General features: G+C 53.4%; 1 protein-coding gene across 9 annotated transcripts in view; it reads left to right on the top strand.

Annotated features, from left to right (window-relative positions):
- MIDEAS (mitotic deacetylase associated SANT domain protein) overlaps nt 1-27,812 on the top strand; it is a 67,789-nt gene that overhangs the window by 16,680 nt on the left and 23,297 nt on the right. For 3 of the 9 annotated variants that reach the window (XM_082383868.1, XM_082383869.1, XM_082383866.1), the window contains exon 1: nt 9,550-9,853. The exons of 1 other annotated variant lie outside the window; for it this stretch is intronic. The gene's annotated coding sequence lies outside the window, so the exon portion shown is untranslated. Of the gene's footprint in view, nt 1-6,164; nt 6,280-6,828; nt 6,871-9,546; nt 9,854-27,812 lie in introns of those variants that run through there. 5 more of the 9 variants (XM_082383863.1, XM_082383864.1, XM_082383861.1 and 2 more) reach the window with 5 other exon arrangements.

Genomic DNA, 27,812 nt, shown 5'->3' on the forward strand with positions numbered 1-27,812 from the left:
TCTTCTGACCGCCTTCTGACCACCTTGTATCTCTGGCATCTCAGAACCTTGGGACACCTAGTACACGGCCGTCTCACCCATCACTCCCCCTTTGGGTTGCCTCCCTGTGTGTAGCCTTTTCTTCTTAGTGGGGAACTTTCTTGTCACGTGGAGTGTCTGTTGGAGGGCCCATGATCATTCTTTCCCTGTGACTAGCACAGTCCAAGGCAGGAAATGGAGACTCCTTGTGTTGCTTGGCGTCCTGAAGTGGGTGGAGCTGGAGAGCCCTGGGCAGACCTCTAGCGGGCAGGTTGGAGCCTGCTAACGCAGAAGCCACCGCAACAGAACGTGTGGGGAGATGGGTTATCGCAAGCACATATCCGCTAAAGCCAAATTCCAGAACTGTCAAAGATTTGGAGTTTGCTGTTCCACGATCAGACTGAAATAGGGCCTTGTGGCTGGCGGTTTGCCAGAGTCAGAGAGAAACTGGAGAGCGTGTTGGGCACAGGGCTTGCTTGGATACTCATGAAGGGTACTCAGGCCGGTTTCATGTCTTCCATGACACGCAGGCTTGTGCGTGGGTTTGGAGGCAGGGGTGGGGAATATCCATGTGCTTCCCTAGAATATCGTGTCCATTCCTAGATGCCGTGGTCCCATCCCCACCCTCTACAGTGACCGCCAGCCAGCTCCAACGGGATCATTGCTGGTGGTGTATTAACTGACACAGAGTCTAAGTAACATGCTGTCTTCCCGAGCCCAGGACCCAGCAATAACTGCTCGTCTCAGTTCCCTAATTTATAGACCATGTGCGTGCCCCAGGGTTGTCAGCAGCTCAGTTTCTTGAAGCTTGAAACACATTTCCATAGAAACAATGCTATAAATGGTAGTTGGGTTCCTAGGCTAGCCCACAAAGAGCCCTAGTGTCACCTACGAAGTTGCTGAAATAAGGTATTAGTAAAATTGAGAGCGCAAATGCAGCAGTAAGAGTTAGCACCCAGGACTTTGGAGGTTAAATGGTGTGGGTTTGTGTAATAAATACAAATGGTATTTGTATTTATTACAAATAAATAAATGGTGTGGGTTTATTTGTGTAACTTTGTTTCTTTTGGTGGAGGTGTCTTTCAGAGCCCTTCTGACAAGGGAAGCTCTGGGGCCCTCCCCCTACCTACAGTCATAACCCCTCCTCTCCCAGTTTACATTCCTTCTTCCTTCCTCATCAAGCCAGGGCCCTGGGCCTACCTGCGCCCGGGACCAGGGCTGGGGTGTTTTTATTATGAGGAAATCCTGTTCAAAGGCCTTTACATCGTCTGTATCATCATCATCATCATCATCATCATCATCATTATTTAAACCATCTTGATCAACTTAACATAATAAACATTACACCTTAGCAATTTGCATTGTTCAGAATTCTCTCCTGATTGCTGCTAATGTTCCTATGGAAGTTTTAACATAGCTGATAAGTCCACCTCTACTACTATTTTTTGTACCGATTTTGTCCCTTAACATGAGTTCATCAAATGGTTTCATCAGATTGTTTCCATGTGTCAGTCCTTTCCTATTTCATTCTGTTAACATACCATTCTGTAATCTGAATGGAGTTCCATTTGGGGGGGTGTCTATATATATAGGTGCTATGAGCATCTTTTATAAAAACTCCTTGGTGGTGCTATTTTAAGTTGTTTTCATGGGATCTGGTTCCCTGACCATAATTACCTGATCGAGTCTTAAACTCTTGCAACACAATGCAAATCACATTCTAGAAAGATTTGAGCAGTTTATGTATGTGCAGCTGTTTCCTGATGACCCTGCCGACAGCTTTCTTGTTTAATTTCTTATTTTCATGTTGACTCTGGCCATAATGGGCCCTTAATGGTGTTCTAATCTGCATATCTTAAATTGCTGCTGAGACTGTACCTTTTTCCTCCTGATGATTTACTGCTTGTCCTTCCTTATGTGTCAAACGGTGCTCATCTTCTGTGACTGCGGAGCCTCCCCACGTACATGTATCTCCTTGAACCACTTTCCTGTTGGGAAGTACAAAGTCCTGCCTTCCTCCCACCCTCCCTGGGTGGGGCCCCGCCCCTTGAGCTGGGCTAGCGCTTCTCCACACCGGCCTGGTTCACCACCTCAGCCATTCCCTCCACCGCCTGCAGCCCTGGGAACTGGCTGGGACTGATGCTCTGGGTGGGGCCGGCTGGGGCTGGGAGGGACCAACAGTGGGGGCCCTGTGATGGAGGCAAAGGTGCCAGGCAGGGGCTTGCCTGAGTGGTTCTGAAATAGGTTCATGAAGTGACCTCCTTGGAGGGAGGCCACGCTGGGAGATTCTGGGAGGAGCCACAGGCTGTGAGGGCTGGAGAGGGCACAGGAGTTCATCTGGTCTAAGGGTCACCCACTCAAAGGCCTGTAGGGAACAGGGGGGATCTCAATAACAGAGGCTGGCTGGGTGCAAGAAAACAGCACAAATGAGATGATAAACAATAGTGACCCGTGGCCTAGGAAGGGGTGGAATCTGTGGAAAGTTGGAATGTGTGCGTCCCATCACAGTGCCATTCCCCCCTGACGCCACTCCCCTTGTGCTGCTACTTAGCTCCACCTGTGAGAAGGAGGGCCCAATGTGGCCAGTGTTCCAATTTTTTTCATGACAAACCAGAAATCCCGATTTTTAGCTTAAACCTCCTGATTTAAATAAATGTTGAAAATCAATTTAATTCAATTAAAATAAAATACATGAGATGGGTCAGATACAGTGTATCTGGGAATGAGAATGGCTTGTGAGCCTCCAATCTGTGACGCCTCATTATTTGACGTTTTTTCTGGGAAAATACAGGCCCAGGGAGGTATCCTCATATAGCCGAGAGAAGGACTCAGAGAGCCCAGCGGTCAAATACCATCTGTCTGACCTTGGAAGAGCTGTTTAACCTTTCTGAACCTCAGCTTCCTTATCTATAAAATGAGGATAATGGCTTCCTCTCAGGGCTCTGGGTGGACCCACTGGGCTTGCATCATGTCAAGCATTTAGTAGGTGCTCAGTAAATGTGTTGATAGGTCCCGCGTGGGGTCATCCAGAAAATTAGAGGAAGAACTAGGCTTAGAACGTTGCTTTCCTGACTCCCAGTCCAGAGCTTGTTCCACATCACATTGGCCTGCTTTCATGGGAATTTCCAGAGGTGTTTGGACACAGGGGTCCTTCTAGTCCCTGGGCAAATGCAGGTCACTTTATGAGAGCTTGCCTGACAGCTACTGAGCTCAGGTAATGGGGACTTAGCTCTGTGGACTTTGCCTTGCAGTCCGCAGAATCCAGGAGATCCAGTCTCAGTAGTAGTAGTAGTAGTAGTAGTAGTAGTAGTAGTAGTAGTAGTACCATACAGGGAATTCCCTGGCGGTCCAGTGGTTAGGACCCAGTGCTTTCACTGCCGGGGCCTTGGTTCGATCCCTGGTCGGGGAACTAAGATCCTACAAGCTGTGTGGCATGGCCAAAAATAATAATAATACCATACACCACTGAACCTAAGAAGCCAGTGATTATAAAAGACCATTATTTTATTTACAACTATGAAAAAGAAAATGCTGCTAATTAAACCTTGATGTGCTATCAATTATAAGATGCATCCTTTAATATTCAGAGATATTAAAATGGGGGGTAATGTGCATCTTAGAATGGAAGAAACAGAATAGTAATAAAAGTAGTGATAATAATACTTACATTTTATTGCCTACCTCAGAATTCCACAAATGTTATTTGTGCATTTATCAACAAGCACTTACTAAGCACCCAGCATGTGCAGGCACTGCATAGGCACCAGGGATACAAGGTGACTAAGATCTAGGCTGTGCCCTTCAGAAGCTCTGAACCTAGTAGGGAGATGGTGCAGGAAGCAGCTGTAGAGCAAGGTGTAGGGGATGGAGTCAAGATAAACAGACCGTGCCATGGGAGTTAGGAGAGAGAGTGGCTGGTCTGATCCTTAGGGACAGATACCAAGACAGTTCAGGGTGCCTGGGATTGATTTAAGTTCTCCCAGGAGGCAGGAAGTGAGGGAAGCAGATTTGGGCTGGGGAAGAAGCTAAGCAAGGAGGGACGTGTTGCAGCTGGAGCTAGCTTCAGCCAGATACCACAGGGAGCCCTGCAATAGGAACTGCATCACCACAGATTTGATCCCACCTTTCTTTTGGACCCACTCCTCTCCCCCCCTCCCCCCCTTGTCAATCATTGGCTGCAGTGCTCTCTCCTAGCAAAGGCTCCCTTTGAGAAGGGGGCAGCTGTGAGCCCTTAGCAGTCAACACTCACAGTAGCTGGGAGTCAATACTCGCAGTAGCTGCACTCACAGTGCACCAACCTGATTAAGGGGCTCTGGGAGGACTCCAGCAGTGTACACTGCAGTGGCCGTGCTCTGCTTGGAGGAGTCAAGGAAGGCTTCCTGGAAGAGCTGCCATTAAGCTTAAGTCAGGACCAGGGTATGGCGGGTTTACCTATGGATGAAAGTGGGGGGAGGAGGAGCACGTGTGAGAAAGCAGGCATCTTGGGGAACTTCAGGTTGTTAGGCTATGTGGGCCTGGGGCTGGGAAGTAGGGCAGAGCCAGATCATTCCAGAACTGCAAGTGCCTAACAGTCTGGCTAACAGTCTCAACTTTTTGCAGTAGATGATGGGAGGTCTTGAAAAGGGATGTGATCACTCTGATGGCAGTGTGGGTGATAGGTGTGCAAGACTAGAAGATCAGTTAGGAGATGAGAAAAAATGGGAGTCAATACTTAGGAAGACTTAATGTACGCCAGGCACTGTTTTAAGCTCTTATCATCCCCATCTTGCACATGAGAAAACCAGGTGGTTAAGAAACTTGCTCAAGGTCATCAAGCTAGTGTGAGCCAAGAATTGGACTCAGGTCTCAGCTTGTGCTCTTAACCTGGACATTCCCATGAATATGAATTTTGGCTTCTAGTCCAAGGCGCATCATTTGTATTTGTTTTTGTTTAAAAATAATGCCTTAAAGCATGCCCAGTGCACACCCTGGATCTCGGAGGGCCTGTTCCTCCTGGCCCACAAACACAAGGTAGGGAGCCTGGGCTCCAGGAATCAGATCGTGAAGGAGTCTGTTCTGGGGCTGGTTCTGCAGGGGACGTGGGACGGTGCTGAAACGAGGCCTTTGGGAAGCTGGCAGCTCTGGTTCTGTGAAGAAAGGGTGTTTCTGTCCCCGTGGCCCTGCTGGCCCACCCTCCGTAGTGGCCACACCTGTTTTGTCCTTCTCCCTATCCCCAGCCAGACGTCTCTCCTAGAGTGACAGCAGCAACTGGGGACATCTGCAGAAGTTCCCTCTCAGGCTTGACAAAGGCACTCACTCAGAACCTGGCCCAGGCCTGCGAGAGAGGGAGGTGGAGGCGGGGGTAGGAGGGCCACGGGATGAGGACAGCTGGAGGCTGCTGCGGCAGGCACGCACGGCCCTGCCCCGGAACAGGTGAGGTAACCGTGAACTCAGGCGGAGGGCCCCCTGGGTTTTCACGGGTAAAAGAGAAGACAGTGCAGGGACTTCTCAGCACACGGTGGCTTAACTTCACAGCTGGGGTTTTGAGCTCCCTGCTCCCTCAGAAAGGACGTGGCAAAAAAGGGGTGAAGAGAAGGCACAGGCATCAAAGGAGTGTCCCTATTCGGGCTGGGTGGGCGCACAGTGGAAAAGCTTGGAGGGAAGGACACAAAGAGCAGGGACTGGGCAGAAGCCTTGGAGAGACACCTGGATGGGACATTGAGTCAGTGTTGGAAAGAGTCTCTCTGGGCAGAGCCCAGCATAGGGTCACCCTAAGGCTGATGGGGGTGGACCTGGGGTCATTTCAGAGGAAAAAGAATCTTGACTGGACTAGGTTTTTGAAAGGGAGAAGCTAGTTTTGGGAGAAGGGGATATAGGGTAAAACATTAAAAAAAAAAAATGGTAACCTCTTATAGGTACATAGCATGATAAAGCAGTTTTCTTGTCCTTGTGATTCTCCAAAGTCCCTAGAAAGCAGGCATTCTTTTATTGTTTGTGTAGCAAATACTTACAGTACATCTAGGGATCCAAAATGCAAGACTTGGAGAAGGTAAGTGTCAACTTTCCTAAGATCACACAGTGGGTTGGCTTTAGTTAGGCAGGACCCAAACTCAGTCCTGGTTCCCTGTTCTTTCTACAACCTTGTCTCTCTTCTGTTTTAACTGTAGGTAATGAGGTCCTAGAAGTAGTACCTTTATTCTGAAAAGGGAAATGACAACAGGGACACAAGGAACATAAGGGACATAAGGAACCCAGCATTGTGGACTTGGGATTTCCTCAAAGGTATTTGTACCCCCTATTCCCCACATTCCTGTAAAGGTTGGTTATTCACTTAAACACACCATGTGTGCTGGCCTCGATGGAAAGTCCTGACAGAGAAAGGACAATGGAAAAAGGACAGGAAAGCAGGCATGGGGTTTGGGGTGAAGAAAACTCCTCTTTTAAATCGTGAATGATGGAAGCAGAAAGTTAGAGGCAGGTGGATGGGTGGTGAGAACCTGGCTTCCTTGGAAGCTTTGTTTTTTTTTTTCTTAAGAACAGCTTTATTGGGATATAATTCACATACCACAAAATTCACCCTTGGAAGCTTCTTAATGGTCTCAAGTTGTCCCAGAAGTGGATGCTGATGATGACCACTCAGGGCAGTGAGGGATCACTCTGAGCGGAGTCCAGAGAGCTGATGCCATTCTAGGAAGCGTCTCTAATGCCATATTCTACTGTCACTGGGACCCAGAGTTTGAAATCCTGTCTAGGATGCTTTGCTTCCTGGAGTGTTTCTCAGCAGATGCACTCCCTGGGAACTGGAGCTCTGTACCTCTCTCTTTTCTGCAGTTTGTAAAGAAGCTTGCTGGTGGAGAAAAGTCCGCTGTATGGGTAAGGTCCCTGGAACACCTTTATTTTTTTCTTACCCAAAGGGCACCCTTCTTAGCTGCCTCTGTAGGAAGGGCTGGAGCTTCTAAAACCAAAACTTTCACTTCACATGTCAGTGATTCTGCACTGTCATATCTGCAGCAAAACTGACCTCCAGGGCTTTCCTGGAAGAGCTGCAGCTTTCTTTATACATCCTCAGCTGCCTGCCTTTGGGAGGGAGACTTCTCCTGCCAGGCAGGGGCCATCTGGGACAGTCTTGGGCCCTCCTCCCCTACACACGCACATGCCGTTTCTCCTCCCTCTCTTCCTTTGTGAGCATGAGCTGCTCCAAGATGAGCAGGGCTGTTCCAGGTCACTGACTTCTGTTTCTCATGCATCCTGCCACCTACCTCTGCTCCCTGTGCTGCTTCCTGGGCCTGGCCCAGCATCCCGGCGTAGGACAGAGAGGAAGTCCTGGCGGGACAAGGCTGAGGAGTGCCCTTTGGAGCGGCTCCCACTTGTTCCCTGGAGGCTAGGCTCTGGCTTCATGGTGGCAGGCTCTTCTAGAAATGTGCTCCCCAGCCAGGGTTCTGCTTGGTGGGGAACATCCCTGGGCTTGTCTACACTGGCTATCGGGGGACTTGCTCTGGACTGGCTCGAGGCCAGCTCTGGGGGCCAGGCCCAAGGGGGAGGTCGGGATGGCTGCAGGTTTGCAGAGGAGTGAGCACTGCAGACCAGGCAGCTTTGCTTTTGCTTCCCTCACTTGGATGAGGTGTCAGTGGGGAGGAAAAAAATCAGACAAATGGAAAAAACAAAAAGGTTTTACACAGAACCTCTGCCAGGAGTCCTGAGAGTCCAGCCTCTACTTGGGGGCCAGCATGCCTGAGCGTCCCAGTCCCCCAATTGCTCACTGCCTTCCTCTAGGGGAGATGGGAAGAGGAACAGAGAGATGACAGACTACTGGCTTGCTTTGTGATCTTGTGCAAGTCACTCAACCTTTCTGAACCTCAATGTTTGCATCCATAAAATGAGCGGGATGAAACTCTCTCACACACAGGGTTGTTCAGTAGGCTGTGTGTGGGGACATCCTTTGAGAATTGTCAGGAACAATACTGTCAGAGCAGATGCTAAATCCGAGAGCCTGGGCTTTTCTTTGTTGGAGGTCGTTTCCCTGGCTCCTCCATTCATTTTTTACAATCACAGAATCGTGGATTTTAAACTGGAAGGAATTTTAAAAGGTCATCCGGTCCAGTCCCCTGGCATAATTATCTTTATTTTGCAGATGAGACTAAGTTGTCATGACTGTGACATGTCTGTCATACCATGGTGCAGATAAGCCCTTTTCCTCCTGGGTAAGGTGTGAGCGTCAGATGCACACAGGTGCTCCCGCCAGTGAAGGGATGGAAGAGGACAGGAAGGTCATGCCCCTTAGAAGCAAGTGTGGGGTTCTGAAGGTTTCTAGGCAGAAGGTACCAGTGTCATCTCTGTCATCCACTGGGGGCAGAGGGAGGGGCGTGGTGGGGAAGGTCCTTGCCCTGCAGGTTCAGAGGGACGTGAGAATCTGCTGCCCCTCCCCTTCCCCCTGAGAAAGCAAGGGATGCACCTGCTTCTCACGACTGGCCACAGGGGAAAAGCAGCTGCCAGGACACAGTGTATTCTTCAGTGGTTTTTCCTTCAGAGAAAAATCTCCTTCTGACCCATCTCCTTGGGGAAAAGAAAAAACAAAAACAAATGAAAGGAACTAGGAAAAAAGGGCTCCCTCCCCAGGACTTTCTCCTGGCCCTGGAGCCTCATTGTATGTGGGGGCCAGCAAGAACCTCCTGAGTAGCAGAAAGGTTTCCCATCTTCCCGCCAGTTAAGGAGGCATCAGGGGATGGTAGGGAAGGTAGGTGAAATATAGGCATGCAGTCAAAAGCTGCCTAACTTGGGCCTCAGCTGCTAGAATTAAACCAAGGAGCTTTTCACACCCAAGTAATCAAGACATGGGTCTTTCATAGGGGCTGGGAGCAGTTTCTCAATAACCTTACCACCACTAGGATGCTGATAAGCCAAAAAGTGAAGCTTGGGGAGACTGTTAATGAAGTGCCTTGGAGAGGATTAAGCATGCTTTACCGTATCCAAAACGAGAGTTTTCTTTGTGGAAGAAAGCGACTTGTGTCCTCCCCAACATCACACACATACTTTCCTGGCAGGCCCGCTGGGTTTCCAAACATTTCTTCACCGTCTCGTCCTGACCTTGGTGTGAAAGGAACGAGCCGCGTGGCCTGTTGGTTCCAGCAAAGCCATCGGGGGCGCTGGCCTGGGATGGGGGAGGGTGGCGACTGACTTGGGAGTGGAGGTGAGGTCTGCTGGAAATCCCCAGCCTGGGCAGCCGCCGGAGGTTTAAAGACGCCTTCTCCGGCCTTATTTGGTCGCAGGAAGTGGGCGGCGCCGGGCCTGCTGGCTGAGAGGCAGACCCGAGACAGTTGTGCTGATGAAGTGGTAGAGCTGGTTCCTGCTCGCCGCCGTGCCGCGCGCGCCGGCCCGCCGCTGGGCGCTCCGCGCTCCCAGCCCCGAGTTGTGCAATCCTTTGTAGCACGCCAGAGAGTCCTCCTCCTTCGCTGTTGCCTCTCGCCCTCTCTCTCTCTCTCTTTTTTTTCAAGCTGTGAGCTCAACCGATGAGTCAGAGCAGTGCAATCCTGACACTGCATCGCAGGACTGGGGGGTGACACGAAGGGAGGGAGAGCGACCGCGAGGCGGACACCACGGGCGCGGGTTGCGCCGAGGCTCCTGTGCCGGGAGCGAGGGGTGACAGCCCGCGCGTCCCGCCCGGGCCCTGCCAGCAAACTTCCCGGCCTCGGGAGGCGCGAGCTGGCGGAAATTCTGCGAGCGCCGCGGGGAGGCGGCGGCGCCTGTTTGTTTTTAAAATCGGGAGTGCGTGCAGGCGGCTGGAGCCTGGGAGGCGACCGAAGGCGGCGGCCCGCGGCGGAAAGGGGACAGCCGATGCCGGAGCTCGGGTAGGAGCAGGGTAAGTGGGGCTGTTGGGCCGGCGGCCGAGGCCTGCACGCGGCTCGGCGCAAAGCCCGCCCTGGCTGCGGCGGCCAAGGGACCCCGGGCTGCGCGCAAGCAGTGGCGGCTGGGCGCGCGGGCTGCAGCTCTGCAGGCGCGGCCCAGAGCGGGGGCGCGGAGCAACGGGGGGCGCGGCGCGGCAACTTCTGCTGCCGGAGCGGCCGGGGGTGGGGGCGCGCGCTTGTGTACGTGCGTTTGCCGCCCCGCCGCCCGCCCCCTCGGCGGCCCGCACCCCCCCCCCCGCCCGCAAGTGCCTATGCAGCGCCAACCCGCCGTGTTTGTGCAGCTACGCAGCTCGCGCGCGGCCCCCGCCCACCCGGGCGCGGCCCCGGCAGGAAAACCCTCCCGAGCCTCCGGGCCCGCGGCGGTAGCGGCGGCTCCTCCTCCGCCTGAGCGAAACGTGGTGTCCGCCAGAACCGGCTTGCGTGACCGAGCCTGGGTCTGGGAGGTACGGGAGGATCTCGCGAGCTGCGGGAACTTGGTGCGGGAGCCCTTTCCCCTTCCCGTGTGCACCCGAGAGCGGACGTGGAAACTGCACGCGCGCCCGGAGTTTGGGGGACAGAGGTGCAGGGGTGGCAGGGAACCGGGGCCAGTGCAGCTGAGGCCTAAGCTGGAGCGTTTAGGGCGGGCGGACCGGCCTCACCCCGCGCACCCCGGTGCTGCCGGCTGCTGGCGCACCTCAGACCTGTCATCCTTCGCCCAACCCCTCACGCCCCGTGCAGCTGCGGCCTGCGGAGCTTTCCCGCCGCCTCATCTTGTGCTGCGTTTGGTGGTGCCTGTGCGGAACTCGGGAGCCCGGGTTTTTTTTTCTGGAGCCTGCGTAAGGCCGGCTTGGTGGCGGTAGTCATACCCCCCTTACAACTCACACATCCAGGAGCGTGTCCACCAAGTTGCACCTCTAGGGCCCCCACCAGACTTCTGGATAAGGGCCTGACGCTTTCAAGCCTAAGCCCCAAGGAAGCCTCAGGAAGGCAGACCTAGAGGAGATACCTGCCACTCTAAAGTGGGAGCCCCTGGGTATTGCAGCCCAGCCTCCAGAGTGAGCTGCTGCAAGCATGAAAGGGGAAGTTACTCTCCCCCGTTTAAAACTTTGTTGGTCACAACTTTAGTGTCTACTTCCTGCTTCCACCGTCCCACCTGGGACCTGTGTGCCAGCCTGTGCAGCCTCGCTCAGGGGACGGTGGGATGGGGGAGAGCTGGCAGGCCTTGGGTGACTCTGGAGGCCGCCTAGGCACGTGTGTGCAGGGGATCCCTGTTGGCAGCTGTGGCTGGAGGGAGGGAAGGTCTGGCCTGCTCCAACAGGGGGAGCCTGGCCTGGTGGCAGCCGGGAGGTCTGGCCCCTCCTTGGCCTTGCAGCTTCAGGATTGAGACTGGAGGCCTGATGAAGGTAGAAGAAATGCAGCTCTGAGGAGAAGCCTCTTCTCCCTTGTGGGGCCCCGGCTAAGGGAAGGAAACCACTTGTCTTGCTCCAGAACCTCCTAGGGATGGTGTGCATGTGCCGCTTTAACATCAGAGAAATGCACCCTTTTCACAGGCTGTTAGATGGCTTCAGGATGAAGGGGAAAGGAGAAACCATCCCTGGTTGGGAATTTGTGGATCCTCTTTTTCCTACGGCTCTGGACAGTGAATAATAGGGGTGTAAACGCTCAGTTACTGTGATAAACCATCTCATTGTATGGCTCTGGCCCAGTCTCCACTCTAATTGGATTGGCCTCTGGCAGGTTACTCTGGTCTGAGTAGCTCCCAGAGGCCAGGCGGGGTGAAGAACCTGGAGGGTTCCTCCCCCCCCTCCCCAACCATGCAGCTTGCTCTGGGACAACCTGACCACTGCCAGTGTGGTCTCTCCAAGCATCGGGAAGAACCCACACTCCTCCTGGCTCTGTCAGCCCCTCACCCCACCCTAGGAAAGAGTGCCCTGGAGTGCCCATGGGGATGAGAGTTCAACTTTTAAATGTGGGATTTAAAAATAGCTTGAGTGTTTAGCCCTGTGGGCTGCTGCTTTTAATAAATGGAGAAACAAAAAGGCAATATGCAGTTACAGATTTCAGCTGAAGGCCTCCTGTGGCTGCAGAACTCAGGGAAGGGGTGCCCAGTGGAGCCAAGGCCTCTGGGCCCCTGAGTGGGAGAAGGATTGGCAGGGGGGTGCGCATGGAGCAGAGTATCCTGGAAGGGGAGTGGGTCCAGTCCAGGAATCTTTGGCATTGATAGCCCCTCTCCTGCAGTTGGGTCTCCCAGAAGGAAACCTTGCTCCTGGTGGAATGGGGATGGCCACAAGTAGCTGGCAGATTCCTGCGTATCCTTCTAATCCTGTTTCAAATGTCACTTCTTTGGAGAAGCCTCAGCCTTCTTCTGCATACTCATTTCCACCTTATATAGTCATTTGTGTACGTACTGTAATGTGGTGGTCAAAACATAAACTGGGAGCTAGAGTTCCTATACCTTCAAAGAGTCGAGGTGAAGATTTTGCAAGTTAGTACATATACATCAAATGTTGAAAGCACATTTCAGTATTATCATAGCTCTGCTCTAGCATATGCTCTATATTGTTACCACAGTGTCCGGCATCTAGTAGGTGATTAGTATATGTTAGCTGAACAAATGAATGAAAGATCTCCATCCAGAAAACGTGGACTTAGCATGTGGTGGGCCCAGTGAGTCCTGCTGCGGGATTCATACTGTGCCATTGCTTTCAAAAGGGTTGGTCCATGTGTGAATCTGCTGCTGGTGAACCCAGTCTCCTGGCACTGCCCTATGGCTGGCCTTCTGGAGAGTGTGTCCCAGTAATCCTGACCCCAGTGGGACCTCAGGGTGAAAGAGTGTTGGAGCCTCCTGCCTGGGAATCTGCTAACCTGGGCATTTCCTTTGGCCAGGCCAATTGGCACCCTTCCTGTGTGTGCTCGAATTAGTATAGAAGCAGCCTGGGGGCTCCATTCTTCCCTGACACACCACAGGCTGCAGGAAATGCAGCCAGGGGTCGTGTTCCATCGGAAGAGTTGCTTCTGCACAGGCAGGATCGCTTTGGCTGTGTGGGGCTGAACTAAAGAAACTCCTTGAGCTGGGCTGGAGCTGGGTGGAGTGTGCTGAAATTACCATTTCTTATTTGTGGGATCTGCATTTGCATTCGAAGCAACATTCAGGATATCGTGAGACTGTGAGCTCATTTTATGAATCAGAAGCGTTACAGCATAACTTCGGTGTTGGAAACTGCTCTTTGGAATCCAGATCACCCTCCCTCCACCCCCAACACACGCACACTTACAGGGGCTCTCACAGTCACACACTTGGGGACAATAACAGTTAGTGGGACATCAATTCAGATTCCAGAGCCATCAGGCAAAACTTGTGCACACCTACTTCCGTCCCCGCACTCAGAACACCATTCCTGGATGGTTTGTGGACGATAACCTGGGCAGTGACTCTGAAGGAAGCCTGGCAGGGGCATAGGAATGAGGCCTGGGCAGAGGTTCGTTCTTCAGCTTCCCCACTTGCTGTGTGGTTTTGAGCATTGCTTAACTTCCTGAGCCTCAGTTTCCCTACCTATAAAATGGGGATGATAATAATTACTCAGGGTTGCTGCAAAGGTTAAACAGGATTGTGCATGCAACGTGACTGGCACACAGTAGGTACTCAACAGATGATGGCTAGCATTTCACCAGTTCCTACCAAGCCCAGCTCCTGTTTGCCTTTTGCTCCTTCCAGGGAAAAGGAAATGAAGGGTGTCCTGCTTGTGGTAGGAGGGTACCCTTCCAGGCCACTGGGCTTATGTAAATGAAGCTCATTTTCGAACTCCCTAGGCCCTGGGCAAAACTGTGTGATGCACTCCAGCCTGGACCAGCCCAGACCCTGCTGCCTGTGTACTTTTGCAAGGGATTCTGTCCCTGCAGCGGAGGGTTAAGGGCTCAGCTTCCCAGAGAACAGATTGTGCTCTCGGGAACCTACCCGCCCAGGCCTCAGGCTGAACTGCTCACGTGGGTGGGAGGAAGGCTGCTTTCTAAGCCAAGGAAAAAAATCCCCTTCTCTTCGGTTCACCTGAAGCCTCTCAGTGTGACCTCAATGGAGTTCGGGTGGAGCCTGCGGTGGGAGTTGCTCCTAAAAGCACTTTGGCTGTTTCACCAAGTAGCAAGGGTGGAGTGGGAGGGTGGGGGGAACACCAAGATATTATATAAGAAGAAAGTTAACACATGTCTGAAGAGAGCTGGGGTTTTGCAGGGGTGAGGGTCGGGGGCTCCCTGCGGGACTCAACTTACTGGTTGTGGTTTTCGGGGACTGGTGGGGAGGAGAGGGGCTGGAGGCCTGAGCCGTCCCAGGCAGTGGGTCTTGATCTTGCTCTTCCTGGAACGGATCCTGGTGCTATGGCCACCCGGGGAAGGTGCTCCCTGTTCCCTCTGCCTTTCTCTCCAGCCACAGGGAGCTTGTGGTGAGTGTTATTTTTTCCAGGCAATGCTTCTTCCTCTAGGAGTCTCAGGAAGGGAGGAGGGGAACAGCCAGGGCAGGTTTGTCCTGGCCGAAGCTTGGAGAGAGGCAAGTACAACAGGCTTGCAGCCAGAAGGGGGTTCCCTCTGAGGCCACCCATCTTCTCTGGGGAAATGGGGTCCAGAGAGGAAGGAAAATAGTGAGGGATTTCGATTCCCAGCTTTTTCCCAGCAGCTGGGCAGACAGAGACCCCAAGCCAGCCTGCTGTTGCCAGAATTTGCCAGTTCCTGGGAGGGGAAGGCCCTGGAACTCAGAAGAGATCTCAGAAACGGCTTGAGTGATAACTCAAAATCCTGCAAGTTCAAGTAGTCTGGCCTTTCTCCCCCTTCCTCCTCCTCCTCCCCCCAGCCTGCCGGCAGCTCTTGGGGCGCATCTGGCTGGCCTCAGATCCTCCATCCCACCTGACCTGGCTTTGTCTGACCTCTTCAGCTGGCCCTGGGTCCTAGTTCTGGGCTCTCCAGCTCCCAGGAGTTACCCAGAGCTGGAAGACACTTTGGGACATCTAGTCCTTCACTTTCAAATGGGGAAGCTGAGAGGCAGCGAGTTCCTTGAGGTTCCATAGACTGTCCCCACTTTCGCTTCACAGAGGAAAGGCTCCTCTGTCCTGCCCCTGGTCCCTGCCCCTCCCAGTTTCGAAACGGGGGAAGGGCCGCTTCAGTGCAGGAAGAGCCCAGAGGAATACTGTCTCAGCTCCTGGGTGTGGCCCAGTCTTCAGCTGGCTCCATAGTTATTTGTCTGTTTGTGTGTGTGTGTGAGTGAGTTTTGTGGTTAGGAGACTGGATCTGACTGAAAGCAGAAGTACCCATGCTCTGTGGGCTGTGCAGCGTGCAGATTGGGCTGTACAGGGACAGTCGGGAGAGGAAGACAGGGGGCAGAGGCCCCTCTGCATGGTGGCTGCTGGTGCTCTTTTTGTCCTTGCACAGTGCTTGCACACTTGCGTGTAAACAGCCCTTCCAGGTTGCTAGCAGCTGCCTTTCCTTGCTGGCTTTGGGCAGAAGAGGTACCAAAAATAACCAGGCGGGCACTTCTACTTGTGGGACTTTCACTGTGGTGGCCTCGGGGCGGGCTTACTTGCTCCCTGCAGGCCCCGGTGCCTCTGGCATCCCTGTTCAGACTTTCTGTGACCACCCTCTCCCCAGCCTCCCTCAGGTGATGGCACTTTCCCTTTTATTGCTCTTAGAGGGAGCCCAGGAGGGTGGAGGCTCCACTATGGGCTTGGAAGCTCTGCCAGGTTTTATCTGGGGACTCTTGTCCCGCCATGTCCCTGCAGGCCCTGCTGGCGCAGCTGAGTTCTGGGGAGGCCTGTGCTGAGTGTGCTTCTCGTGGGTCCCTAGGCCAGATGCCTGCAGAGCCCAGCACTGTTGCTGGGATTCCTAGTCCCCTTGTCCTGTTCCTGTCTGGTCAGCCCTGCTCTCAGCCGGCTGTGGAACTGGAAGAGGCCATTTCATTCCCTTCCAGGTGTTGAAGACTAATAATGAATGATTTGCCCCTGGCCAGCAAGGGGGAAATGAAATCACATTTATCGAGCTCTTACTTTGTGCCAGGCACTCCATACATAATATATATATATATATAAAACCCTCATTTAATCCCACAATAACTATGAGATGAAGATATTGTGCCCATTTACTGGTAGGGAAACTGAGGCCCACAGAGAGGCAGGTGATTGGAGAAGCCAGGATACATCCTGTTTGATCCCAAAGCCCTGTCTTTTCCCCAGGCAGCTCCCACACTTCTCCTATTTTCATGTGCACAGGGAACAATACTTTGACCCTCGGAATGAAGTGTTGATGGTAGGAATTCAGGCACCATTAGCTGGCTGATAGGGGAGATATTTTGGGCTGGGAAAGGTGGGGAAGACCCCTCTGAGGCCTCCCTCTCCAAACACTTTACAGGGTAGCGAGAAGCCCAGCCTGAGCCACGGGGCCCTGCTGTGCAGGGCAATGGGCACTTGGGGGTCCACTGTGTTTGTGTGTTGGGGGGGATTGCTGGGGAGTCACTCGTGCATGGGAGGAGTGGAAAGGTTTAGTTTAGCCCTCCCAGAAACCTTGCAAGCGTCTCCATCTCCCCAAATATCCCAGCCTCCGTAGTCTGAGAACAGCTCTAGGACCATAGGCTGGGAGTGGGTGGGATCTTGGGCCTCCCTTCCTGGCTGCTGGGTCTGACCCCGGGGCCCATCAGGCCGGCTGGCTTGGCCCAGGTCCCAGAGAGCCTGGTTGGTGTGTACTCGGGGTTTGGGCTGGATGCTCTGCTGGTGCCCGGTGCCAAAGGCCTCTGGGTGTATTTCAGGAACAATAAAGAATAAATCAACACAGGAGAAGAGGGCCTGCAGCAGCTGCTCAGAGACTGGAGAAACGCAAGGAATGTGTGAGCATTTGGCCGAAGCCCTGGATCTTGACCGGGACCTGAGAAAGGCCGTGACACTGACTGGATGGCTGGACGAGGCGGGCAGGTGGCTGGCTCTCTGTGCCCGCTCTGCAGCCCGTCTAGGAGGCCCCAGGCAGCCATGTTGAGAGCTGCCCCACCTCTGCTGGCAGCAAGGTTTTGTTCTTCTTGGTCACTAGCAAGTATTGGGGAGCCATATTATCCCCATTCTTATCCTCCAAACCAGTAGGATGACCCCCTGAAAAAACTCCCCTCCCACTCTCCCCCCAGGCCATCAGGTAGGTCTTGGCTCCTTCTGGAGCTGGCCAGGCAGATGAGCCAGAGCTGATGAAGATGCCACAACTAGACACCGCTCCCACCCCCCCACCCCCGCTTCCTTTCTCCTGAGAAGAAGAGACAGCAGAGCCAGGTCTGAGGGAGTGCTGAGTGTGAGAACATCCCCTGGGAGGCCCTGACCACAGCTCTACCCAACTAATGAGCTGTGTGTCTTGGGCAAATCATGTTACCTCTCAGGGCTTCAGTCCCATCAGCCATGAAATTGAGATTTGGACCAATGATCTTTGGAGTGGGTGGGCACTATCTGTCTCCCTTATTTAGGATGTGCAATGAACAACCTTTATTTAGTAGTTTCACTTAGTGAGAGGAAACCCTTCTGAGAGCCCCATGCAGAGAGGTGGCTTGTCATGCTGGGGCTGATGCTCAGTGCCCTGGGTGGGGGGCATTGGCACTAGTAGGAACCCAAGCATGGACTGACTTGACCCAGATTTCAGTGTGCCAGGGGAAGGGGCAGGAGCCTGGGCCCCATGGGGATTTGGGGCGAGTCACGGCTTTATTTTTAAAGAGCTGTTGGCCAACTGTGGGTGTGGGGTTGGAGAGTGTGGGAAGGATGTGGCTTCCTCTTGAACTGAAGATGTTGAGCTTCACAGGTTGGCCCAGTGGTGGTAATCACCAGTAGCTTCATTTTCAAAGCCACTCGCCTCCCAGGCCTCTCTCACTCACCTTTCCTGACCAGCCACACTTCCAGGACATGACTGGTTTTCAGGCCAGCTGAAGCCGCTCTCCAGGGAGAAGATGTGAACAGCCCAGAGGCTGCTGCCATCCATCCCAAATAGCCTGATGTGTACCCAAGCAGGAGGCTGAGCCTGAAGCCCTGCAGAAAAGGCTCTGGGTTCCAGTCCTGGCATTGCCTCTATACTCCTGTGACCTCAGATCTTCAGGTGCCTCGTTGAGAAACGGGAGTGTAATAATACCCGCCTTGCCGTGAGGATTAAACGGGATCGTGTGTGTAGAGTGCTCAGCACCGTGCTTGGCACATAGTAGTGCCCTCAAGAAATGTCAGAGGTGGAGATGATGGTGAAGTAGAAGCCTTACATTTGTGATGTTGAGGTTTCACTTTGGCTCCAAGCCCTGCCCAGTGTCTTGCCAAAAGGTGCGGCCTCCTAAATGGAGGCATGAAGCGTTGTTATTGGCGTCCTTGATTCTGGGCCTTGATTCTTGCTCCTGTCTGTGTATTTGCAGGCAAGTTTCTTTCCTTCTCTGGGCTGCTTTGTGGAACAAGGAATTGGACTGAGTGAGCTGCAACATCCCTTGATATTTGGAATCTGTTCAGCTTCCGCAGCTATGCCCTGCTTTGGTGGTTGGCTCTGAAGAGAGGCACAAGCCACCTTTCTCCATGTGGTGTGGAGGCTCTTATTCCAGAGGGTGATCCTGCTGACTGCAGCTCCCAGCTCACGCCTGCAGTCCTCCCACCTCAAAGCCCTATGGGCTCTCCTAGCTTCCAGGGGGTCTTACAGATGTTCACGATCTCGAGGGGAGACTGTTTCTGCAGGCTGGGGCTGGGATTATTTCTTGGGAGGGAGTGTTATATACTATGCTGTACTTGGAAATGGCCCCAGGAAAAGCATCAGTTCTGGGAGGGAGCATGAGAAAGGGGAGGATCCACAGCTGGCTTTGTGGGGTTCTCATGTATAGCATTCCTTCTGAAGCCCACAACAAGTGTAGGTTTGGGATTTTTCTGGAAGGATGATGGAAAGACCAGGGACTTTAAAGGCAGACAACAAGATTTTGAATCTTGCTTCTGCCACCTTAATAACAGAGCCTCAGTTTCCCTCTGTAGAATGGGAACAATGAGATGCCTGGGTGGGAAGTTTGTATGCGTGGATTAGGGTATGTCAGGTGCCTGGCTTGGGGAAAGTGCTCTGTATATGTTAGCTTCCTTCTTTTGGGAAGGATCTGCCTTTTGGACATTCTGTAGACTGGCTGGGGAAGTGAAGATGTTTGCTTGTGGCCATCTTCTCAGGGAGAAGTAGGGCTGAATAACAAGCTGTTACAGCCCTAAAGGGCTCTCCCTCCCCAGCTGTTTTGATTCCGGGATCAAGATTGGGGTCAGGTTCAGTGTGTGTCTGGTGTGGAGCTACCCAGGCATTTGCAAAAATCTGAGGTCTGCAGCTTCCTAGGGCTGTGCAGAAGGTGTGGAGAATATGGTCTGAGTAAGGAAGGAGTGGCCTTTCTGAGCTGAGAACTTGACACGTTACTTCTAACTTTCATTTCCTGTAAATTCCCCAAATTTCCTTCTATTTTTGATTTCTAATTTTATCTTGTTTTGATTGGAGAACATACTTTGTATGATTTCAACCCTTTCAAATTTATTGAGACTTGTTTTATGGCCTAATTTATGATCTATCCTGGAGAATATTCTATGTACCCTTGAGAAGAATGCATATTCTACTGTTGTTGAGTGGAAGGTTCTATGGCTATGTGTTAGGTCTATTTGCTTTATAGTGTTCAAGTCTTCTGTTTCCTTACTGATCTTCTGTTTAGTTGTTCTATCCATTCTTGAAAGTGAAGGCTCCAACTCTTATTGTTGAATTGTCTATTTTCCCCTTCAATTCTGACAGTTTTTGCTTCATGTATTTTGGGGGCTCTGTTGTTAGGTGCAAATACATTTATAATTGTAATATTCTCTTAATGGGTAGACACTTTTGTCATTATAAAGTGTCCTTCTTTGTCTCTAATAAGAGTTTTTGTCTTAAAGTCTATTTTGCTTAATATAAGCATAGCCATTCCCAGCTCTCTTTTGGTTACTGTTAGCATGGTATATCTTTTTCCATCCTTTTACTTTCAACCTATTTGTGTCTTTGAATCTAAAGTGTGTGTCTCTTGTTAACAGTTGGATCATGGTTTTTTTAAACCCATTTTCCCAAACTCTGCCTTTTAATTGGGGTGTTAATCTATTTACATTTAAAGTAATTATTAAAAAGGTTGGATTTATGTCTGCCATTTTTGCTATTTGCTTTCTGTCTAATGTCTTTTTTTGTTCCTCTCTGTTACTGTCTTCTTTTGTGTTAAATAGATACTTTTGAGTATACCATTCCAGAGCTGTAAAATGGGACAAAGAAGAGTGAGGGTTAAATAAGATGTTGCCAGCAATGCACTCAGCGCAGTGTTTGGCAGATAGTAAAAGCTCGGTAAACATGGGCACTCAGTTGGGCCTTAGGCACTCTAAGAGCCATAGTCAGCCCTAGGGCTCATGGGACCCCTCATGCCTCCTGTGCAGGGCACGACACCCTGGCAGGTGGCTCCCAGGGGAGTGAGGAGCAGTGGGTCCTTGGAAACTGCACTGTGCCAGGCCCTGACCCTCTAGCCGTTCCTCTGCTCCAGCATCTGGGCACCACCTGGGCTGCTTATGAAGCATTGTGGATTTCCCACCTTGATTTCCCCCCGTTACCAGACCCATGAACTAATAATCTCTCAGGGTAGGTTTGAGAACCACTGCTCAACACTGACAGGCAACAGAGTGTGATGGAGACCTGGTTTGGACTTGGTAGGCTTGGATTAGAATCCTGGCTCCTCACAAAGGACCTCCGGCTGTGACCTGGAACAAGTTACTTTTCAGAGCCAACCTTTCCTCATTTCTCAGATAGGGATAAGTGGTTATACAAATGAGCGATACTCACACACATTGGACACATGAGCAGTGCTGGTGGCTACTATTTATTGTGGCAGTTGCTCATTACAAAGGTGATTCCTGGACACAGGCCTTCTCCACCCCCGCACCCCAACCCCCGGCTCCCAAATTCCTCAAAGGCAGAAACCATTGAGTGGCGGGTCCTGGACCAGACACCGGGTTACCTGACAACCAGTTCACTGCCCTCTCCATTGGGCCACACTGCCTCCAGGCTCTGCTTCTCCCAGCCTTGCTACGGAAACAGAAGGGAATTGCAGAAGCCTTGTGAGCTAGTGGTTAATAGCGAGTAAGAGCACCAAGATTCAGAAAGGGTGAGAACAGTATGTGCCGGAGGGCTGCCTGGAAGAGGTAGGCTTTGAAGGGAGGCAGGTTGTCAGAGTGGAGGCAGGGCTTCCAGGCAGAGGTGACAGCTCCAGCAAAGGCTCAAAGCCAGGGAACTCTCCCCAGGGTCGCTTATTCCCTGTGTGTATCTCGAGCCCCAGGACAGGCCACCTTGCATTATAATCAATGTGTGTTTCTGTTTTTCTCCCCCAATGGACTGGGAGCTCTGTGTGGGTAGGGACTGTCCCTCGTCTCCTGTGTCTCCCCAGAGCCTGGCTTACAGCCAGTGCTCAGCAAATGCTTGTTGAGTGGATGAAGGGGCAGTGGGCAGACCTGCAGGGCTACAGAGGGTGTGTGTGTGGGGGAGGGCGCAGTAAGCAGGGCAGGGCCATGTTAAGGGAGGTCCCTGTGAATGGCCTTCTCTGTATGTTGGTCTGGGACAGAGTCTGGCACTGGGCCTCAGGCACAGACTCCAGGGAGCCCTGCCCTAGACCTGCCGTTGAGCCAGGCCCTTCCAGAAGGAGAGCCAGGCCCTTCCGGAAGGGGAGGGGGGAGCTGGAGCAGCCTCTGGTGGCGTGAGCCCTGTAGGGCGTAGAGAGGGTTGTGAGGTCCTCATGAAGCCCTCTCCAGAGGCTCAGTCACTGAAGGGCTGGCTGCAGGGACACTTGCTTTGTCTCTCCTGGAGAGAGCCTAATCCTGCCAGCTTCCATTTTACCCCCTGGGAGTCCCGAGTCCTGTAGAAGGGGGTTTCCTGAGTTGCCTGTGATCCTTTGTGGCCCTTGTCTAGGAGGGAGGCAGCCAGTCCCCCCTGAGTATGGGCGGAAGCTGGGCCTGGAGGCTCAGTCCTTTCCTGGCTCTGCCTACGACTCAGTGTTTTCTCTCTGCCTCAGCTTCCCTCCTGTAAAACGGATCTGCTATCCTGACTTTTATGGACATCCTGGGGGTGTTTGTGGGGTAGTGGGGGAGGAGATGATAAAGGTAGATGCCTGAATGAAGCCCTGGGGGGTGCATCATAAGGCAAAGGATTTCCTCTTACCTGTATCCCTTTAAAAGCATCTCAGTGTTGGCATTTTTACAGTCAAAGCTCAAACTGCAGGCAGCTCGAACCCTGGCCAAGCCTCTGAGCCTGTCCAGCTTGATGGCTGAGCCCCTGGGACTCATGATGCCCTGGCCTATAAGGGCTGAAGTTCAGTCTGGAGAAGTGATAATCCAGGGACTCTCTCTGGACTGGGAACGGGCACAACGCGGGGCCTGCTCTCTCGCACCCCCAGGGGAAGTGACACTTGTGGGAGGCAGGTCCTCATCTCTGTGGCTGGCGTCTCCTTCCTTATTGGTTTTACATATCCCTTGAGAACAGGACTTGTATGTCCAGTGGCTTGGAGAAATGGGGCCCTGCAGCCTGGGTGTGAACTCCCAGTTAGAGGGGGTGTACACAGCATTGAGATGATTGCACTGTGCCCAGAGGCAAGGTCTGCCTAGGCCCTGGGCAACTCTAGCTGGCCCAAGATGGCAATTTCAGGCCACTCGCCCAGTCTGGCTGTAGCCAAAGGCCCCCGAGTATTTGAGAGAGAGCTTTTCAGGATGTGAGTCTGGACTGGAGGGCCAGCTGGGCCATGCAGGGCTCCTCTAGGGAGGGGCCCTCATCACTGCCCCGGGCATCCTAGCCAGATACCTTGGTGTCTTCAGGCTCAGCCCAGCCATGTCAGGGCATGAGATAAACAGATCCACAGGCTCATGTCCCTGGCCTTGGTCTAGGCAGGAGGGAAGCCTTGAGGGAAGAAGAATGGGCCGGGGCAACAGTGGGACTGGCACTTTCTCAGTTGTCCTGCATGTAGTGTGGGGCAGTGAGTGACAGTCAAGGGGCAAGTGGCTTATGGGCCTGCAAGTGGAGAAGGATTTGTGTTCAGCTTAGTTGGATAGGGCCTGGGGCCACTGATGGGATGGGATGGGGTGGGGTTAGGAGGCTGGGCCTCTTCACTTCATCTCAGCATGATGTGCTCAGGAGCTCTGATGTGCATCAGGGAGAGAGACCGGAAGTCAGGGCTGGGCAGGAGCCCACGGTGGATACACTGGCTGTGAGCAGTGGCTCTGACTCACCTTGGGTGCAGTCTTGAATGAGCAGCCTAAGAGGCAGGTACAAGCCAAGTGCCAAGGTACAATGATCTGCAGACTCTGCCCCCTGCGGTTTGCTGTCTGCTGGGGACTAAGAAATAGGCACCAGGAATTCAGTGTGCTGAGACCAGTTATGGGGTTTAGGAGGTATGGGCTCAGAGTATAGTACCTGGCTCAGACTTGGGATGAGGGCAGACTTCCCAGAGGAAGCAGTGTCTGAAACCTGAAAGGTGAGTAGGACTTGGTCAGATGAAAAGGTTGGGAATGTGTGCTAGGCAGAGGAACTGCCTGGTCACAGACCTGGAGGCAAAGCAGGAACAGCGTATTGGAGCAGGAACAGCACTGAGTGATGGCTCCAGCGTGGAGTGTTGAGAGAAGTGGCAGGAGCCCAAGTCTGCAGGGACCTGTGGGCTGCATAGGGAGTTTAGACTTTGTCCTAAGACAGCCTCTTTGGTGCTCAGTGAGCTGGCTGGCCTAGAGATTCGGGGCTTTGTTGGGTGCCATATTTAAGTCTGTTTGCCTCGGGTTGGAGATGCATGAGCTGTGACTCCCCCTCTTCCTAGTGCTGAGTCTGCGGGGCCAGGCGTGGCCCAGGTAAGAGCAGGAGCTTGGAGCATTAGCCTCCCAGGGTCGGGGGGTCGTTCAGTCGGCTCTCAGCCCCAGGTCAGAGCTGAGCCCCCGTGGCCACCAGGACCAAGCTGGGCACCCCTTTCCTGGCCTGTGTAACCTTGACTCACAACAGTCTTGTCTCTTGGATGGCTGCACTGAGTGCCCCAAGCTTGTGAGTGGCCCTGGTCCCCTCAGTGGTCATGCATGGCCTGGCCCCATTGCCCTGTGGTGAGGGCTCACTGGACTCCCCCAGCCAATGTCACGCATGCGGCTGGGCTGCTGATGGCACGTGGGGAGCAGTATGTGTTCTGGTTGCTGTCCTTGGAGGGCGTGGTGTCACCACGAGCATAGAACACCCAACAGCCTTTTCAGTACCGTCCCTCATGTGTCTGCAGAATACATGTGGTTTCAGCACTGTTTTCTTTACTTAGTGCACATTGCTTCTTCGGTAGAGAGAAAGTGTTTCTCACCATAGATGCTCCTGAAAGCCCCAGCGGTCCCTGGCTGTTGAGATCAGATGCTGGCTGTGTCTTCTGCCCAGGGCTGTCTGTGGTGTGGTCAGGGACTGGTTGCAGCAGCGAGGCTCCCGGAGGAAGGGAAGAGTGAATAGAGCCTTGACAGTCAAACAGACTGATAGAGTGGGTGTGAGTGTCTGGGGCCCCATGATGTCTGTGGGTTTCCTTTTGCAGTGTTTCTGCATCCGTTGTCAGAGGCCCTGCAGCTGGTCCCAAGGGTGAGCTGCCTGCAGGAGTTCCTCATTACACCCTCTTCCCTGCAACTTCAGGGAGTTGGCCCATCGGTTGGGAGCCTTCAGAAAGGATGGCTTGCTTCCTCTTCCTCATTGTGAGGAAGACCAGGCAGACTTCCACCTGAGGGACAGAGGAGGATGGCTGGGGCAGAAGAAATGGGAGGAAGTGGCTCAGTCCTGGCCAGACTCGCAGGCTGTGAGGTATGAGTGGCGTATGAGAGCTGGCAGCCCCACCTGCAGCCACCAGAACTGAGGCAGGGGTGGGCTTGCAGGGGCTGGAGGGTCCAGATCTGGAGAATGAGGCGGAAGTGACCAGTGCAGTCTCAGGCCTCCCTGCCAGTGGACCTCCCACACCTGCTGGCGCCTCTGTGAGGCGGCCCCCCTTCCCTTCCCTCCCTTCCTGTAGGTCTGAGGGTCTCAGCTGTACCAGCGCAGAATAGGAGAGGTTTACCTGCCAACAGTGCAGGTGCGGGGAAGGGGCTTCCTAGCGCCAGTGAGTACGGATATCTGTGTTGGGAAAATCCTTGCTCTGAGACTGTCAGGAGCATGCTGTGGGAGGGAGGTGTGCAGAAAGGGCCTGGTGTCTTAGCGGCATGGCTTAGGGACAGGGAATAAGAGCTTGGTCTTGGAGTCAGACGGACCTAAATTCAAGCCCTGGCTCTGCAACGTAGTTACCGTGTGACCACTGGCAATTTTTTCAGCCCTTTAGAGCTTGTCTAGCTCACCTGTAAAATGGAGGTTAAAATAACACTGCTTCATGCTTTGACTTCATGCTGCTTTATAAAGCTGTTGTGGGAATTAAACATGCACAGAGTACTTAGGCTCTGCCTGGCACAGGTGCATTGTTGTTGTTGTTGTTGTTGTTATTATTACAACTACTAGCTGTTACTACTACTGCTACATACCCTACTACATACCCTGCTGCCTTGGTGTGTCCCCTCCCCTCCTACCTCCCAGGCCTCTTCCACTCTCCCCCCGCCACCCCCCCCCCCAACAGCCGAGATAATGACCTTTCTTCTTCGAGGGTCCCAGGTCCGGGTGTCTGTGCTCTTAGCATCGTTAGCAGCCTTCCAATGGGGATGACAGGGAGGCCTCTGCAGAAGCTTCAGCCTCCCCAGAACTGGCCCCCTTGATTTCTTCTAAACAAGTCCCTGGTCCAGCTTTGGAAACCTACTGTGGTGTCAGGAGTGAAGGCCCCCCTCGATGTGTAGGGTGGGGGGTGGGAGGCAGAGCAGGCCTGACCAAGCAGCTGCAGGCGAGCCAGCGTGGACTGGGGCAGGAGCAGCCCTGCCTTGGATCCCCTTTCACAGACTCCGCCCCCATCTCCCCAGCCCCAAGTGTGCAGTCGCCCTCCCCTAGGCGCTGAGCGGCCATCCCCGCGCCTGGTACCCTCCATCAGGCAGCACGCGCACGTGCACTCAGGCCCATCTGCCACGTGTGCCTTCCCTTCCTCCAAGCCCCGAGCCTGTGCTGTGGCTCACCAGGCAACAAGGCTGCGATGGGGGGGTGCCTGTACTGCCGGGGTAGGGGAGGCTCCCAGTTCCCTGGAGGCACGTGGACCTGCCAACTCCCCCCCCCCGCCCCCCCCACAGCACGTTCTTCCTTCCTCTGTCTTGCTTCTGCAGGCACACACGTACTTATAGTTGGTTCATTCTGATTGGAGAGGCAGAGCCGGACTCCTATAGCCGGGACGGCCCCACCCTGCAGCTTCACGATGGCGCCCAGGGTTGTTTTCAGTCTGGGGGCTGGCTTTTGGGCCTCTGCTCTGTATTGGGTTGGCTGTCAGGGAATGAGAGTTTAAAAGCAAGAGAAAGGGGTTTGTTCAGAAGGCGGTTTCTGTGGCCTCAGCACTCGCTGCTTGTCCGAATCCTCCCCCCGGTGGCGGGGCCTGGGTGACTTGGACGCCCTCCTAGTCTCCCCCCTCCCCCAGCTTCCATATGCGAGACAAAGCGGGTGCGAGCACGGAGAGTCGCTCTCACTCACAGCAGGGCCGGGAGCTGAGGAAGGAAATGGAGGAGGAAGTTCCTCCCCTTCTGGGTGCTGGGTGAAAGTGAAAGGCAGCAGGGGGTTGGAGTGAGTCACGGCCGCCGCGGGAGGGGAAGGGCTGGGGAGGTGCGGAAGCGTGCGGAGGAGCGATAGCACGGCTGCCTCCCTGGGGCCAGGGGCATCGCCGGGTGTAGCCAGGGCTTCATACCAGAGCCAGCCCAGCCAGCCCTCCTCCGCGCCTCTCGGCTGGTTTCCTGGGAACTCGAGGGGCTGCTAACGATGACCTGGGGCGTCTAGGTTCTGACGTCTGGGGTCAGCCTGGACCTTCAGATTTATTCGCAGGGGCTTCCTGAGCTCCCCTCCTCTGCTAGACGGACTGGCTCAGGAGCAGAATCTTAGCATGGGGAAGAGGTGGGCCATGTAGCTTCCACCCTCACCAACTTCCCAGAGAGGCAAACAAAACAAAAGACAAAACCAACCCTCTCTGAAGAAAGAAAAAGTCTTTGAAAATACACGCAAGGTATAGGTGTAAGTTGTAACTTGCATGTAAATAATAAAAACACATGTAAATTATAAAATACTGGTCTCAATTCCTCTGTAGCAGGATAAATAGAGCAACCTTTTTTTTTTTTTTTTTTTAATCAAGTTAGAAAACAAACACAGGAACACTGTGAGCACTTTAGTCACACCATGTCATGGAGAAACCTTCTGGACTTAAGTTCTAGAAATCTGCACCCCCCTCAATATCGTAGCTATACTCTTCCTTTGCTCAAGATGCCAGGAGTTCTTTGGCAGTGGAGGAGGGTGGGTGGGGACTGTTGACCAGCTACCAGGCCAGATCCTGTCTCCAGTCAGCCCAGGCTGCAAAACAGGTTTCCATGCTTGGTTGGCGAACACTGGCAGCCACAGTTCCACCCAGCAGCTCCTCCCAGGGGTGGGGTTAGGACTGCACACACCCTTCTGAGGCCTCACCTACGTGCCTCAGTGTAAAGGACGTGGACCCAGGACTCTGCAAGGGCCTGTTGGAGCTCCCGGCCCATGGGCTGCACAGTTGGGAACGGCTAATGTTTTCTCCATTTCCTGTCTGAGAGGTGCATGGAGTGTCAGGAGGCATTGGCTGAAAACACTCCTGCGGGGTCTCCTGGGGAGGCCACTGCCTGGACAGATGTGAGAGGACCTGCTTGGCTGCCCAATAGGCTGAGGCCTGGCCTCAGAGGAGCAGGGAACCCAGCATGGCCTTTGTTACCCCTTATCCCAGCTTGACTGCAGGGGTTCAGGCTGGATCTCAGCCCCACTTGCCCCCTCGGCAGGTGCTTT

Source organism: Balaenoptera borealis (assembly GCF_965194805.1).
Source record: "Balaenoptera borealis genome assembly, chromosome: 3".
In the NCBI taxonomy this organism is placed as follows: Eukaryota; Metazoa; Chordata; class Mammalia; order Artiodactyla; family Balaenopteridae; genus Balaenoptera; species Balaenoptera borealis.